At 44.9% G+C, this 17,619-nt stretch overlaps 1 protein-coding gene across 1 annotated transcript in view; it reads right to left on the bottom strand.

Moving 5' to 3' along the window:
* Window positions 1-17,619, bottom strand: part of Ror2 (receptor tyrosine kinase-like orphan receptor 2) — a 241,140-nt gene that overhangs the window by 86,363 nt on the left and 137,158 nt on the right. The gene's annotated exons all lie outside the window — the stretch shown is intronic.

Raw genomic sequence — 17,619 nt, 5'->3', positions numbered from 1 at the left:
AGTTTAGGAGGATTTTGGTACCATTTTTGGCTGCTTTGGGAAGAGTTTTCACAGCTATGCTATTTTTTCACATGAACACCAGGTAAGGTCTAAAGTAATGATGCACAAGGATTTACACCACAAACATGAGAAGCCATCAGCAAACGCCTTCTTAGAATCCAGTTTTAAGCCTGAAGGGCCTGCGGGACTGACAGGTGTGGTTTGGCCTTGTGCTCCAGCAGATGTTTTCCCGGGAATTACCTCCTATAATACAGGACCACTTAGGTCTACAAGAAGGGGCCCAAACCTACCAGCAAGCCAGCACCCCAGTTCTGCACACTGACACGGGGCAAGGGGTGTGCAGCACTTCCATCCCTGTACTCTGCCCTGTCCTTCCCAGCCTACCTGGCCCAGAGCTGGCTGGTTGTGAAGCCATACAGGTGACATCAAAAGTCAACCTCAAACAGCAGAATCAGACAGGGCACCTGCCCAGGCACCCCTGGTAGAAGCTCTGCACTCAAGAATTAAGGGTGCTGGATGCACTGTGGGGAACCCAGTCTGTATCATCAGATTTCACTGAACAGGGGGCTCACACCAATCCAATCAAAAGATCCCAGCTCAGGGACATTCAGGAAGGGAACCCAAGTCAGCCAGGGAATCCGCTACCTGTACTGTTCACCACAGAGATCGCACACACAAAGGAGCACGGCCCTGAGGAGGATGCGCCTTGGCTGAACTTCATTTAGCTGTGAGGAGGAAGTCAGAGGGGATACAGACAGACTGAGACCCACGCCCCTGTCCCCACTGTCATGCACAGGGAGGAGGGTAGCCCCTCCATCTGAGGCTGCCAGGGCCCTCTCAAAGGTGCTGTGGATGGGGATGACAGGAAGGAGTCACAAAGCTCTGCTCAATTTCCCAACATGGACCAGGGTCCAGTTTTTCAAGCAGACAACCTGAGCTTCGCTTCCCTGTCTTTTAGGCGACATATGTAATGGGCTGGACCGGACCCCAAATTCCTCCAAAGGCCCAATCTCCAGCACCACAGAATAGGATTAGAATTTGGAACCAAGGCTTTAAAAGGGTAACTATGGTGAAATATGGTCATATATCCTTTAAGAGAAGGTGGTTAGGATGCCAACACACTTCAGAGGGCTGACCACTCTGGACACAGAGAAGATGGCCATCTGTGAGCGATGGAGAGGACTCAGGAGGAAGCAGCCACAGACACTGGAGCTTAGACTCCAGCTCCAGAACTGTGAAGCCTTGTGTTTTTGTTGTTTAAGCCCCCAGTCTGGGGTGCCCTGGCTGATCATTCAGTATCTTTAAGAAAAGCACACACCTAGCCAGGAAACCAGGCAGTCACAAACTGCGCCCACAGAGATAACACCCGTACAGTGACAGGTGACAGGCACCCTGCACAAGGGCACTTGTGAAGACACCGGGCTGAAGCAGGGTATGGGGGTGACACCGAGGGCCTGGGGGCAGCAAGGTGGGGAGGGGCCAATGCTGGGCCCACGCGCTGGTGAAGATGTCGAGGGAGGCAGGTGAAGGCAGCAAGGGTGTGGAGCCCGGTCTGCAGGCGGTGAAGACGAGCAGGCTGAGCTCAGATGAGAGGAGCCGCAGTCAGAGTGCACATGGAAAGGGCAGCAACACGGGGTGAAGGAGCTGACACCCCAGCGCCCACGCGGCCTTTCCCCGGAGGCTGCTCATTCCATACCACTTTTCTGAAGGTCAAGGGGAAGAGTTCAGTATCTTGCTAGAAGCAGAACTGATAGTCCCAAACTTTCCACTCCACATCTATCAGAACATCCGCTCCTTTGGTAGGATGTGTAATGAAATACTGAGGCTGCACACTTCCAAAGAAAAGAGTTTATTTGTTAGCACACAGTCCTTGGGGTTCAGGACATAGTGCTAGCCTTGACTCAGCTCTGGGGAGCCCTCAAGGTGGATGAGACATCACAATCGCACAAGCATGTGGGACAGGAAGAGTCCATGGAGAGACGGGGGCAGGGGGGCGGCTTGTAGGCACCACCACCAGGCCGCACCACCTCTCACATGGCCACACTCTGAACACATGAGGCTTTGGGGGACAGCAAAAGAGGGGGCAGGAAATGAAATGTGAGGCCCAAGTAGTAATACACTTCCACAGCCCAATGACCATTCCTCCATATCCTTGAAAAGAATAATTAAGACACAGGAAGCCAAGGGATCCTAGTAACAACAGCAACAAAACCACATGAATAGTGGAAGATGAATTACAAGCACATTTCTAAATAAAGTCTTGTCCCCCGCTTGGTTCTTACCAACCTACAAGAGCTCAAAATATGAAGCTGTCATTCCCAACTCACTGGGAGCAGAGGCCAAGCGCAGGCAGGTCCTCCCAAACAAAACCCTGGGACTGCCTTGAAACACTACACAAAAACAGGAGTTAACACCCAAAGCTTAGGACAAAAGAATCAGAAAGCTTCACGTGCTGAGATGACTCAGTTTTCAGGAACTGTATTATTGTAAAAGACACAGGCAATGTACAAATATCTATGGATGAGTCACTGTAGCCCTACAACATAACCCCAAGTGTTTCTGCCGCCCATTTATGTTACACATGGCTTGCATGGCTTGCATGCAAGTTACACATGGCTTGCATTGCAGAGCTTCAGTCGGCCCTTGGTATCTGAAGCTCTGTATCCTTGGACTCACCAACCTCAGATGAAAAATATTTAGAAAAAACTTCTTCTGTACTAAACATCTTTTTCTCGTCTTTGTTCTCCAGACAATTCAGTATAACATCTATTCACACTGCGTTTACATCGTATTAACAACTATGAAGTAATCTAGAGTTGACTTAAGATGTGCTGCACGTAAACACTAAGTCATTTTATAAAAGGGATTTGAGCATCTAAAGCCTGGATATCTGCAACGGGAACTTGGAAAAACTATTGGAAATTCATAGTTCAAAATTCTCATTGCTTTCTTCTCCTTGTGACTTAGCTTCACTGCCTTATTCTTTATACAAATTCACATACTTATAAACCAAAACAATTAAAATGGGGGAAATATTCTGCTGAAGTAGGCTCAAGATACCAACACTAAAGGTATAAAAGCAAACAGACTTTGATGCCCAGTATGGTAATATACATTTCTATTATCTAATTAAAACAGTTGAATAAATACATTTTTAAAAATCTGAATAAAATACTTTTATGGCACAATTTATGTCTATTTATCTAGACACATTTTCAGCACTATCAGTGTTTTAGCATCCATGAATTCAACAGTCTGCAGGTGGAGAATATTTGAGGGAAGTCAACTTTATCTGCAGTGAACCTGTACATAGTGTTTACTTGTCATTATTCTCTCAACAACAGGGAATAATCATTATTTACATAGTGTGTACATCATGTTAGACATTACACATCATCTACAAATGACCTGAAGTACATGGGAGGGTTTGTGGAGATTGTAAGCTAGTTCTATGCCACTTTATTTACGGAACTTGAGCACCTACAGCCTTTGGTATCAAAGGGGGTCCTGGAGCTAGTCCTACAAGCTTGCTAAGGGAGGTCTGTGTTCGTATATTGCTACTCAGAGATAGGTGGATACATACCACTCCTTTTCCAAAGAGCATATTTTCATTCCGAATAATCTGCTAACCAATGCAGAGCCTGGTGAGTATTCTTACACACTTATCTCCAGAGGTATTGCACACTTTGACAGAGCTCCAGCCCTTTTTTTCTGACAGCAGCCTTATAGTCCAGGGTAGACAAGGCTGGTTCAGACTTTTCCCTGGAGCTATGTATTCACTGGTTCCTTTTAATTGGAGGAAGCTTCCACACATATTGCTATAACACAGCTATCTTTCCTTCAGTGTCCTTGTAGTTTGACAGTGTGATACTAATGGACCCTGAGTAAGAAGCTCCTTCTTGCAGAGCAGTACACAAAACAGACACACACGGTGCTCCTGTAGAGCTTTCCGGGTGAAAAGCAGGACAGGCGGCATTGCCTCGGGTCACAGGCCATGGTAGCTGCTTTCTCAGCAGGACATATTGGCAGAGCATAGAGACAGGCACATAAGAATGTCTAGTCTCAGGGGCTGGGGATTTAGCTCAGTGGCAAAAGCGCCTGCCTGGCAAGCGCAAGGTCGTGAGTTCGGTTCCTGGTACCAGAGAAAAACCAAAAAAAAAAAAAAAAAGAATGTCTAGTCTCTTTGGCCAAAGGGCCCAGAAGGGCAGTGGGCACAGGGAGCAAATGCCACACTGACCCATCTCGTCTGCCCCCACCCAGGCCAGGACAGCAGCACTGGGGCAATCAACCAGCCACCTGTGTGCTGCCCACTTCCTGCTGGCAGTGACCCAGGAAGGCAGGAAATGCCCCCTCTGGGCACCCGGGTCGCACAGCCAGGACCAAGGGGGAGCCATGGACCTCTAAGGAACCTCTTCTCTTGTGTGTTATATGGCTTGGGTCCTCGTTCTGCTGCATGAGGAAAGCTGGTGCTCGCCCTGGGTCCTCCCTGCAGCCTTCCCCAGCGGCCTCCTGCAGAGGGCTCTATATTAATCATGCCTTTCAACATCTGCATTTCTGATGGTCTGACATCTAACATGTTGCTGACCCTGGACACACAGCTCCTCCCAGGGCCAGCCAGTTGCTAGAAGCAATAACAGACCACCAGTCTGCCAACACTCTTTCACAAATACACCAGGCAACTAGTTCAAAGCCCACTGGCCAGCTGCCTCCTCTGCGGCACTCACGTACCAGGCCACCTTTCCCCTGCACCAGGCGAGGTACCTGACAACAAGAGCAGCTCCTCACCTGCACCCACTGGAGTGACTCCCAGTAGCCATCTTAAATGTGGTCTTCCTTCTCTGGCACACCAGCACCAACAAGCCTGGCCTCCCCCTGCCTGCAGAAGGACCTTGGTTCTTTGCGAGTGGCCCTGCACAGGATATCTCCTACCTCCAGGAGTTGTCTTCCTTCATGGCAGACACTTCTTTGTCTGTGACCATTACCATCCCTGATGGATATAAATCCTGACACATTTTAAAGCATGCTGGCATGGTAGTAATCCCAACACTCCAGGAGGCTGAGGCAGCAGGATCACAGGTTCAAGCCCAGAGGGGACAACTCAGTGACTTAGTATAACACTGATTCAAAAATGAAAATAAAAGTACTATGTAGGTCAGTTCATTGTGAAGGCCCTTGGTTCAAACCTCAGTACTGAAAAATAATAGAAACAAACAACTCCAAACAGGAGTGTGTATGGGGGCAGGAAGGTGGGTGATCGCAGGTAAATCCTTCACCACCAGCACTGCAAGGGCCCTGCCTCCCCCTTGCTCTCACTTATCTTTTCTTAGTGTTCAGTTCACTGGATCCTTCATTCCTGCTAAAATCTGTATAAGTTCTTCTGCTCCTCTGGGCACACTTGCAGGACAGCCTTAGGATGCATCTCCGCGAGGTGAGAATAGAGGGACACAGCTAGCAACATCCCCTGATCCTCGCATTTCCTCATACAGGCAACCTTACAAATGCGTCCTCCAGCTCCGATGCTGGGCTGGGCACTTGGGAGGAGGGGTGTCGGGGGAGGCCTGAGAAGCGAATCGTGGGATTCCTGGTCACCAGGAAAGCCAACATGAACTGTTATTTCCAAACACAGGGCAGGATCAGCACCTCTGGGGGGTCAGGCACACACGTGTGTGGCCTATCCCCCGCACAAACATGTGGCCCGTCTTGCAAACTGGAGCCTTTCAAAGGGCCTGGAATCAGAGGCAGGAATGTCTGAGCTGTGTTGTTGATCAAGAGAAACCCATAATCTTTATGCCCATGTGACCTTCTGCCTTGCCCTTTCTCCTTGTAAAGAAAATACTTAATTTTACAGGTCTTCAGATAATTCCTACCTTGGCTAAAAAAAATAGTCTTCGTGCTACTTTTCACCTTAGAGAAATCCAGCCAAAGGCTGTGTAGACACACATAGCTCAGCTTTCTGGGCTCTCAAAGTGGAGTGCTTGGGACCTGTGGCCAGTGCCTGTGGTTCTTCCGCACATGGCCACCTGCCTAGACTGAAGGATTCACCTCCACTGTGGGCCTCCTTGGGGCACTCACAATTAGTTTTTAATGCTAGCAGAAGAGTCATAAGTCACTGTAATTGTGAACACAAAGTCAACCACTGCTCTCCCAATCGGTCTTGAGAGGACCGTGAATGCCAGCCACCTACACATTTACCTTTGGGAAAATAAAAACTAAAAATGTTTCTGGCAAGTGGTACCCCCTGAAGATTAATTCACAGCAATGGCCATAGAACAAACAGCCTCCTGGCACAAGAACAAAATATACACCAACGAAATGCTGGTTTCTACAGTTTACATCACTTACACCCCTCGTACTACAAATTACAGCTGTTGATGTTTTCACCTAACCTAAACTTTCACTCCACAGAACTCATACTGGCCTAGCCTTATTTATGCTCAAGGCCGTGGAGGGCTCATTATGGACACTGGTTGTTTAAACAGTAACCAGATTGTTTGGGGCTGTGCGTCTGGGTCAGCACTAGCCTGCTGTCTGTGGAGCACCACTCAGAATCCACAAGATGAGCAGTCAAGTAAACACACAGAGAGATCCATGACTCGAGAGAGGGTCTTTGTGGATTGTAAACAGGCCCGCACTGTGGGACTTGCTTTCTAGAGCCTTGAGGAACCACAGAGCAACCGGGTGTCAAAGAATAACCAATCCCAGAAACCCAACTGCTCCTCACCGGAGGTCCTCCAACCCCACAGCAGCCTTCCACAAGATTCTATTGTGCCCCAGCCTCTGAGAGGCTTTCCCAACTCTCCCTCACCCAGAGACCCGCAAAACACACGTTTCTCAGGAAAGAAGACTTACAGCTGGGAAAGCAAGGCTTCCCCAAGCCAGGGGACACCAGGAAGGAGCAAAAGCTACTGGGAAGTGAAAGGAGGAAGCACGTGAAGGCCCATGGGGTACACTACTATGGCACTGAGTGGTCATCCTCAATTGTTTGTTCTCCCCAAAAGGAGAAGAAATTGCAAAAGGTGTTTAATCAAGAAAAAAAATGTCAGAGGGGACAACAATGAAAATAAAAGAGATCTTGACGCATTTCTGATCTTCAAAAGCGTTTTCCACCTTTAGTAGAAAACAACTTGAGCCTGTTCCCCTGTGCCACGCTGCTGCGGAGTGTGGTGGTTCTGCGGCCAGAGGCAGGTCCCAGCCGGGCCAAGGCATGACCACTGCGTCCCAGCACCTCATCACCTCGGTGACTGCCACCCATACGCTGTGACGTCTGAACATAAAACAGAAATAAAACTTCAGTATAAACAATCCCGTGAACGGCCAGGACATACTCAGCAGCACTGCGGTATCTGCCTGGCAAGTGCAAGGTCCTGAGTTTGATTCCGGATCCCTGCCTCTGCCACCAAAAAAAAAAAAAACCTCATGAAAGCAAACCGGCTCCCCAAACTCAAAAGAAAAAGATTAGGTAGTTCTCCCAAAGTTTACAGACACCCTCAACAATTCAAATTGCAAGACATTATAATCACCTGTGTTCTCAACATCACATCTGTAAGAAAAATGAACAGAGTCCTGCCGTTCAAGGATGAAGGATGGTGTGCAGTCTGTGGGTCTCATGAGAAAAGGAGACAGTGTGATACAAGATGGTTCGGTGTCCTGGGGTTCTTTCTGAACTACTGGGGATAAAGTGACATGGCACTGACCTAAGGTGTTGCATCTGCACTGAAAGGGTAAGACATTTTTGTCGTCATTATTCCCTAAATAATCCAGTATAAAAACTACTTATAAAGCAGTTACACTGTACTAGGTATTGGATGTGTTAAATTGAATGGTTTGGTTTATATCTTCTGCTTAAATATTTTAAATTTGGCCTAAAGGTTTCTCTGTACACACTGAACTGAAACTTCACTTGATGAGTAAATAGACTCGAACTTGTGCCAAAGTAGTAGAGTTTCAGGTAATCACAAGCTGCCAACTGTTTAGTGTCCAAAGAAGACAGACCTGAGCAGTAACTAATCTGGTTTTCAGTATGTTACTTCCTTTCATCTGGCTAAATATATGACCTGCCCACCTGGCACTTGGCAAAGCCTTCTGAATCATTTTGGTCTGCACTGTTGCTGGTTCTAGAATGGAAATAAATGATCAATATCCATAATAGATTTATTGTGATTCTGTCTTTTAATATAAGCAATCTTCAGATAAAGTATGCAGGAGGACTGTACAGGTTATGAACACCTGCTGTGGCCTTTTATCCAGGGACTTGAGCATCTGGAGACTGTGGCATTTGGGGCTATGAGGGCCGGTGGGGAGGAGCTGGACAATGGGGGCTGACCAAAACACTCACAGTGCAGCTATAAAATAAGAACATGAGTGATGAGTTTAAAACACATGACACGAAGAACAGAGTCAAAACTCAGCTGAACCTCATTTCTACGGACTTAGCTGAACTCTCCGCCACTCCTCTCCTCACCAGCACCATGGCTGCCACATTGGTGACATGCCACAAAACACACAGCCAGATATTTTCACAGCAATGGCTCAGAAACCTCTCTTCTCACTGCCTGCTCAAAGACAGCACAGAAAAATGGTAAGAGTTCTAACCCAGGCCCATGAAGGTAAGCAGTTTAATTCTTTTAGTGAATTGTGAGAATGGGTTTACAAAAAGTTCATGGTTATATAGATTATGTTTCAAGAAGGAAATCCAATAATGTCAACTACTCTTTGCTATAATAAATGACTGCACTTCCTTTTTAAATGATCTATGTTTTCCAACATGCCATATTATGGATGCATGGCATGTATAAAGTGATTTTCCTCTGATAAGCAGTTATTAAAGAACCATATAGCTTCCGCTCAGCAGCAAAGAAACCACAAGCATTTTCATTCATAGTTAAAATTATTTGAAAAATAAACTTTAAAGGCATTTAGAATACATGGGTCAAAAAAGGTGTTAAAAGAGAACATTAAGTATTCAAAGGTAAAATGCTTGCAGTTAGGCAGAAAAACCGACTAAAGCTCCTCTTGCCTTTGACAGGCTCACAGTGATTTGGAGGATTCTCGTTAATGCTCAAATAAACAGCATAAATACTGTTCTTAACTCAGAAACTGCCTGCTGGCTATCCAGGGACATTCTTGATGAAGAATGTGACAGGACTAACACCAGTCAGCCTTTGAGAAAGGGACGGTCATCCAGGTAAACTCCTGTGAACTAAAACTGCCTGCCATCCATTAGGTGTCAAATGAATTAAGACTGACAACTTGGCAATGCAGAGTTGCTTGAGAGGCCCTTCTTTATTGACCAGGTGATCATTAAGTCCTGAGCAACACCCAGATGTTGCAGATGGGTATGTTTCAAAATCCCAACAGCGGGGCTGGAGATTTAGCTCAGCGGCAAAGCGCCTGCCTGGCAAGCGCAAGGTCGTGAGTTCGGTTCCCGGTACCGGAGAAAAACCAAAAAAAAAAAACAAAAAAAACAAATCAAAATCCCAACAGCACAGAAACAACCAGCATCACAGGGAAGGAACAGCCCTGGAATGTGCTCTCAACCTTACTACATGTGACCCTGTAGGCCATTTTAAAATGCCTGTGAGTTTCCAAAACATCACATTTCCCCCCTGAGAAAACTCCAGAAGCAGCAAACAGCATCACCTGCTGTTCAGTTGGTTGAGGCAAACATCTATGACCATCTTGCTCTTTCTTCCCAAATTCCTCCCAATGATTTCCATAATGGTTGTACTAATTTATATTCCCACTAATAATACAGAAGGGTTCCTTTTTCACCACAGCCACACCAGCATTTGTTATTATTTGATTTCCTAATTGCCATTCTTTCTGGAGTAAGACAGAATTTTAGCATTGTCTTAATTTACATTTATCTAGTAGCCAGAGAAATTGAAAATTTTTTCATATATTTATTGACCATTTGTAGTTCTTCTTCAGTGAAGTGTCTTCATTTCTCTTGCCCATTTTTGGACTGGATCTTTAACTTTAGGCTGTTTAATTTTTCTTTTGCATTCTTTGTGTAGTCTAGATACTAGTCCTCTGTCTGAGGAGTAGCTGGCAAAACCTTTTTCCCGTTCTGCAGGTTTTCTCTTCACTCTGCTGACTGAATCTTTTGCTGTATGGAAGTACTTTAGTCTGATATAATACTATTTGTTGATTCTTAATGCTATCTCTTGTGTGACTGAGGTTCTGTTTAGAAAATCCTTATACTATTTTTTCGTCCAGTAGGTTTAGTGTTTCTATTCCCATGTTTAAATTTTGATTTTAACTTAGTATATGGTGAGTGATATAGGACCAGTTTCAATCTTCTGCAATACATAATCAGTTTTCCCAGCACCACATGCTAAATAACTTATCTTTCCTTCAGCATATGCTTTGGCTATTTTGTCAAAGATCAAAAAAAAAAAAAAAAACAAAAAAAAAAACAAAAAAAAACAAAGAAGCAAAGAGCTGGTTCTTTGAAAGAATAAATAAAATAGATAAACTGTCAGCCAGACTCAAACAAGAGAAAGAAAAGACTCACATCAATGCAATTAGAAATGAAAAAGATGAAAGCACAACAGTCCAAATCCAGAAAAGTAACTACATCAAAAATTATATATCAAATGGCTGGGGATTTAGCTCAGTGGCACAGCGCCTGCCTGGCAAGCATGATGTTGTGAGTTTGGTTCCTGGCTCTGGAAAAAAAACAACAAAAAAGAAAGTCTTGGGGGCTGGGGATTTAGCTCGTGGCACAGGGCCTGCCTGCCAAGCTCAAGGTCTTGACTTCGATTCCCGGTACCAGAAAAAAAAAAAAAAAAAAAAAAATTAAATATCAACAAATTAGCAAATTTTGAAGAAATGGACAGATTCCTGAACACATACAAACTACCAAAACTAATTCAAGAGGACATAAATATGCTTAAAAACCCAATAACAAGTAATGAAGTTGACTCAGTAAAAAAGAATCTACTAATTAAAAAGAGGCCAGGTTTTGACTAATTCACTGCTGAATTCTACAACATCTTTAAGGATGTTATATTGTCAGTACTCTTCAAACTTTTCAAAGAAATTGAAAGGGATGGAGGGCACCCAAATTTATTATGTGAGCCAGTATCACCCTGATCCCAAAACCAGATAAAGACCCAATTAAAAAAGAAAAGTATAGGCCAGTCTCCTTAATGAACACAGATGTAAAAATCCACAAGATGTTAGCATGTTATCAAAAAGATCATACATCTTGATCAAGTAGGTTTCACCCTAGACATGCAAGGATGGTTCAATATATATAAATTAATAGATGTAATACCGGGCCTGGGATATAGCTCAGTGGCACAAGTGTCTGCCTGGCAAGTGCAAGGTCCTGAGTTTGATACCTGGTACAAAAAAAAAAAAAAAAAAAAAATTAAAGAAATAAATGTAATACATCACATAAACAGAAGCAAGGTCAAAAACCATAAGATCATATCAATAGATGTAGAAAAGGCTTTTAACAAAATCCAACACCCACTCATGATAAAAACCCTGAAAAATAAGGTATAGAAAAACTATATCTGAATATGATAAAGGCTATTTGTGACAAACCAATAACCAGCATCATACTAAATAGGCAAAAACTAAAACCATTCCCCTAAAAAACAGGACAAGGATGTCCACTATCACCTCTTCTGTTCAACATAGTACCTGAAACATTAGCCAGAGCAATTAGGCAAGATAAAGAAATAAAAAGAATATATATAGAAAAAGAAGAACTTAAATTAGCATTATTTGTAGATAACATGATAGACTACATAAAAGACCCAAAAAACTCCACTAAAAAACTCTCAGAATTGAAGAAATGGACAGATTCCCAGAAACATACAAACTATACCAAAACTAAACCAAAAAGACATAAATATGCTTATCAATCCAATAACAAGCAACGTAGAAGGATACAAGATCAACACACAAAAATCTTCAGCATTCATGTACCCTAATAATCAACTCAATGAGAAGGAAATTATGAAAATAATATCCTTCACAGTAGATTCAAGAAAAATGAAATATCTAGGAATTAACCTAATCAAGGAAGCAAAATACCTCTACAAAGAAAACTACAGTACCCTGAAGAAGGAGATTGAAGAAGACATCAGAAATTGGATAGGCCAAAAAAATACTGTCCAAATGGCCATACTTCCAAAACTGTTATACAGGTTTAGTGCAGTCCCAGTCAAAATACCAAGAGCGTTCTTTACAGAACTAGGAAAAAACAGACCCAAAATTTATATGAAACCAGAAGAGACTAAGAATAACAAAAGCAATTTTGGGCATCAGAGCAAAGCAGGAAGCAAAGCAATACTTGACTTCAAGCTATACTGCAAAGAAATAGTGATAAAAGCATCACAGTACTGAAAACCAGATTCGCAGATCAATGAAACAGAATTGAGGATACAAAAACCTCCCTAGACACATTCAAGTCTTTGATCTTTGATAAAGGGGCCAAAAACAAGTTCTTATGAAGGTTGTTCACCAGCCCCTCTTATACTGTCTCACCCACAGGCTTTCCACCTCCTCCAAGAGCTGAAAAAGCACAAGACTACCATCAGAAACCCAGCAGACACTGGTGTCATGCTGTTGGTCTTCCCAGCCTCCACAGCTGTGAACCAAAATAAACTTTTCTTTATAAATCATCCAGGTCTAGGTATTCTACTATAACAAGGAAACATGATCTAGAGGATTTAGAAATGAGATAAAGAAGCAAGGACATGCAGAGTGGGGTTAAAACCATCACTGGCCATTTATGATTGATTTTAAGACTAACTTAAAAAAAAAGATAAATAGGATTGGAGAAAATTTTTAACCATTACACAAGTAAATTGTACTATATTATGTTGGCAAGACCATCAATCTCCTAAAAGTCATGACAGCATTTGAAGTGTACTTTAACTGACCATCAGTGCTTGCAAAGTACTCTGAAGCCACCAGGCATTTCTGAAGGACTGACACAGGACTCCTGGCCAGGGATCACCCAGCTGACTCAGGGCTCCCCTCCTGCCTGTAGGGGGGTCTTGGAGGAGGAAGTGGGCAATGTCAACATCTGTCATTTCAAATGTGCCAGGCCTCTCAACCCAAGAGCTCATGGTTGGTGAGGAGCCTGACCTCAATTCTGAAATGGAGTTATCCTGGCGGAGAGCCTAGATCCATCTGTGAAGGGCACACGTGAGCTACCCTTACACCAAACTCATGCCAGAACTGTAATATGCCTCTACCAAGCAGCTACAAGACATCCTGTGCTGTCACCCCAGCCTAGTAGGGTACACTAGCATTGTGGACCCCTGGAGATAAGTCCAAGTCAGAGCAAGTTTACCTATAACCTCAGGATGTATAAGTGACTGAGAAGAGACTGTCTCCACCACAGGAACCAGAGAAAAGGCTCTGCTCACTAGGTCACACCCTGATGGCTAACATCCACTGCTGCCCCTTGTCCTTGTAGGCTCCAGCCCAGCCTCTGCATGTGTCTATTCCAGGGAAAGGCGCCTCAGTGATCCAGGTACTACAGCCCGTGACCACCCTGCCATGGTCACCAGCTCCAGAACAGCACATCCCACCTGCTGACCAACAACAAGGGTCCTAAAGCCATCTCAGCAAGATGAAGCCCCATCTGGTACCCATAGCAACAGAAAAAGTCAAGGCTGGATTTAATGATCGTGATTAAGATTTACTTAGGGAATAAAAGCAAAGGAAAAACAAAAGCCCAGCTAGTTGTTAACAGGAGAGAGGGGGATGGGAAATGGGCCAGGCAGCTGTTTGAGTGTCTCCAGCTTTTGTTTATAGCTGTTCCAGAGGATCTTAAAATTATCAGGTGGAGGAGAGGGGGCCTCAACATGCTTTGGACCACAATGCGATTGATGAAGTATTTCCTTTTCTCTGGGGTCAAAGCAGTGATCACATGGGATTTTGCTTTTCTAAACTCCATGTTTGTTTTTGTAGTTTCTGCCAAACTAAATCAATTCAGCTTGTGGCAACTTTAAAAGAATCATGAGTTGCTCAAACAGTCTCGGTCTTTGAATTCTTTCCAAGAATGTTGGGTAACATTTGTATAGGTTTCACATGCCTGGTGATCAAATCCTCTAATTACTCGAATCTGTGTCACAGAACTGCAAATTAGTGACTTCTAAGATGACAGATTTCTATTCTTTGATATGCAAGACTAAATTTCTCTTTCATTCAAATAGGTCAGAAACACGAAACTTTTCTTACCATAGTACAACCTGTGTATGATTAACTCTTACTATATCTTTAACTGCAATGAAATGCCACCCTCACCTCCCCAGACACCTTCCTCTCTTCCACCCCCAACAACTAACTCTCAGTGGTGTTGCTACCCTTTCCCCTAGCTCCTCCTGCAGCCTGGATCCCAAGGATAGGATGAAACCCTTCAGGTCCATTGGTGATGATTAGAATGATTGAATCATTCCTAACAAAGCCTTCTGGGTTGGGGAAGGCAAAGCATTTGCTATAGCGGAAGCCCCCACCTCCATGGCTCTCTGTAGAAGGACCAGGAACCACTTTGAGAACTAGCACTGCGGCCTAACACTGCATTCATGAGAAAACACAAAGAACTAGGTCGACTTAGAGGTCAGGGGACTAGCCAGTGCCCCAGTGGGCCTGGAAACACAAACACCAACAGAGCAGAAGGCCAACCCACCCAGCATGCTTGGCCCTGAGGATATCATCCCCAGCCTCTCAGTTGCAAAGGATGTAATTATCTCAACTCTCTCATCCAGTGACCTCTCACCTCCAGGGCAAAATCCCCACCTGTGAGCAGCTCTGCCCCTCTCTCTGCCAGTCTGGATCACAACATTCATCTCTGGTCCTGAAGAATGCCCTCTGGTCTGGAGGTATAGCTCAGATGTAGACCTTATGCCTGGCATGGACTAGGCCATTGATGGAGAAGCTTTTAGAGAAATCGAGTGCTCAAACTGCAACCCAAAACCCACTTGTTTATGACAAAGTACCAACATTCCAATTAAACCTGAAGAGTTTAATCTCACAGGTTGTGCATTGCAAGAAAAAAACAACTCATACATGAACATTTTTTGTCTTAAAAACACAGTAACATGCATGCCACAGGTTCACCACTACTGCATTAGGCCCTCAGTTTAATCACAAGCAAGCACTGCAGATGAAGAAAAAAAAGAATGCCCCTTTTTCCACATCATGGAGCAAGCACAGCTCTGGGGTCACCCCCAGTAGGCTGGTGGCTGCAGAAAAGTACCTGTAGCTGAGCCCAGCAACTTCGGCCTAGAGAAAGCTGTGATGCAGCCCCAGGAGGATGGCAGGGGCCCAAAGTAGAAATTCAGACAGCACTGGAGCAAAGCAATGGCACTATGGAAGCCCAGACAATGGCTGATAGCTTTGCACTGACTGTCAACAGCTCTTCAAGGAGCCATCCCTGCACAACTTGGTCCTGTTTTACAGACCCTGCCAGGGTCACCAGGCAAAGTGAAAGTCTGTGTGTGTACCTGCTAGTGTTTTTATGTCTGTGTGTTTCTGTGTATATCAGTCAGGTTTCTCTTGCTGAGACATAATACCTGATACCCAAAACTTGAAGGTTTAAATTTGGCTCATGGGTTCAGGGGATTGAGTGCATAGTTGACCAGCCTCAAGGCAAAAACATCATGGCAGAAAGGTGTGGTACAGTAAAGAGTTTAGTTAATAACAGCCAGGAAGCAAAGGAGGAGAAATGTGCTACAGGGGAAGGGGCCCTGGACCAGACAGACACCTCAAAGCCATGCCTCTATGACCCACCCAAACACACCCAGAAATGTGTTCCACCAATCCCTGGGCACCTCCTAAAGCCAATCAAATTGACAGTATCAAGCTCACCCATCACAGTGTGTCTGTGTGCATGTGCACATCTGTGTGGGTGAAGGAAGGAGAGAAAGGTAATGTGATCTAAATTCTAGAGATAACTCTATACAATCTTGTTTCGTCATGCTGTTTAGGTGTTTAAAATCCACTCCCAATGTCTGAGTAAACAAAATAAAGCCAATGTCTGGGAAGAAGGGACATAGTTTTCCCATGTCTCCACCTCTAATTCTCATGATAAGAGCAAAGCCTCCCTTGTGGCAGGGTGGGAGAGCCACAAACAGGAAGTCAACATCAGGAAGTGTGGCTTCACCTACCCAGTGTTCTGGCCACATGTGATGCTGTGTGCTCAACTGTGAGTGTGGCCTTTTAGGATATCCACATCCCTTGGGGGTCTGGGGAGGTAGGGTCCTCATCAATTCATTAGGAAAGATGAACTTCACCAAGTAGTAGTAACATGCACACACCATGAAAGGCTACTTCTGCAGGACACAGCACATCTATCCACTTGATAACAGCAACACATTCACAGGAGAGAAAGGAAAGGAAAAATATTTCAAAATCATCTGCCAAAAATACAGCAGAAAACAAAGGAGGGTGAAATTCAACCAAACCCAGACAGTGACTTATATGCAAAATACGCAGGCACATTTGTGGGTGTCAGGGAGCTCCCTGGACAGAGGCAGCTATCCTCGGCCCTAGTATATGACACCCCCACTTCCTTGACAAGAATCCAGGCATCAGAACAGGACACCCACAGCTCTCATCAGGTGGGCCACAGGACCTGTCCCTGTGCTTTGGAAGCAGCCCATGTGTTTGCAATCAGGACACAGCCTCCCCCGGCAGGCAGGGGGAAAACAGCAAGGCCTCTTGCCAGCCACAATTTCATTTCTGCCAAAACAAGGGCCCCTTCACCCAGAGACCAGCACAGACACCTCATGGGGAACCGGCTCATGGGGAACCCCAACCCTCTGGCTCAAGGAAACTGCAGGAGGAAGGGGCTTTTGAGCTTCAGTTGTGGTCCCCAAATCAGACCATGTGGCTAGGACCCTCTGTGTTTCTTTGTGGTCTCAAGAAAGCCAGTGACAAACAACATGTGTCTTTCAGACACGAGGTCCAATACGAAAAACACACACATCTGTTTCCACCACTGGCCATGAGTCTGTAATACACAGAAGCCCTTAAAACACCCCCTCTCCCAGATGCAGAAGAAAGCCTTTGATAATCGGGGCAGTCCAGCAATAAAGTAAAATGGTACCCAGACTACTTGCCTCATTCAAGAGCAGATGTGGGGAGGTGCCAGGCAATGTCGTGCAAGGAGAGGACATTTTTAGGAGCATGAAGCTTGGGTGGGCGATTCCCCACTTGGGTACCAGGGGTACTGGAGTCATAGGGACATGAAGTCACCTCTGATTCTCCCATGGAGAAGCATATGAGAGCCCATCTTGGGATCATGCACCTGGAAGACAGCTGCCATTGTCCTCATGATTTACAAAGATTCTCAGAGGGATATCAGGAAGACCTGATGAGTCCTGGGCAGACAGGAAAAGGTAGCTGGGCAGAAATATACAACTGCAGTGCTCTGGGATATCCTGAGGGAGTGGGGCACCCACATTTCACAAGTCACAGGACTTCTGAATCAGCTCTGTGATGGAGAAAGGGTAGCTCACTAAGTGAACAAGGGGAAGAAATGATCACTCATTCTGAAGGACCATGAAGGAAAGCCTCAATTTAGCAAAGCCGCAGAGAGACTCCTCAGACTCTCCATTGCCACAGATTGCTGACTGGGGCAAATGC

This window comes from Chinchilla lanigera, unplaced genomic scaffold, assembly GCF_000276665.1.
Source record: "Chinchilla lanigera isolate Chin_1 unplaced genomic scaffold, ChiLan1.0 scaffold00114, whole genome shotgun sequence".
Classification (NCBI taxonomy): Eukaryota; Metazoa; Chordata; class Mammalia; order Rodentia; family Chinchillidae; genus Chinchilla; species Chinchilla lanigera.
Note: the sequence above shows the minus strand (reverse complement) of the source record. Positions and strands in the feature narration are given on the sequence as shown.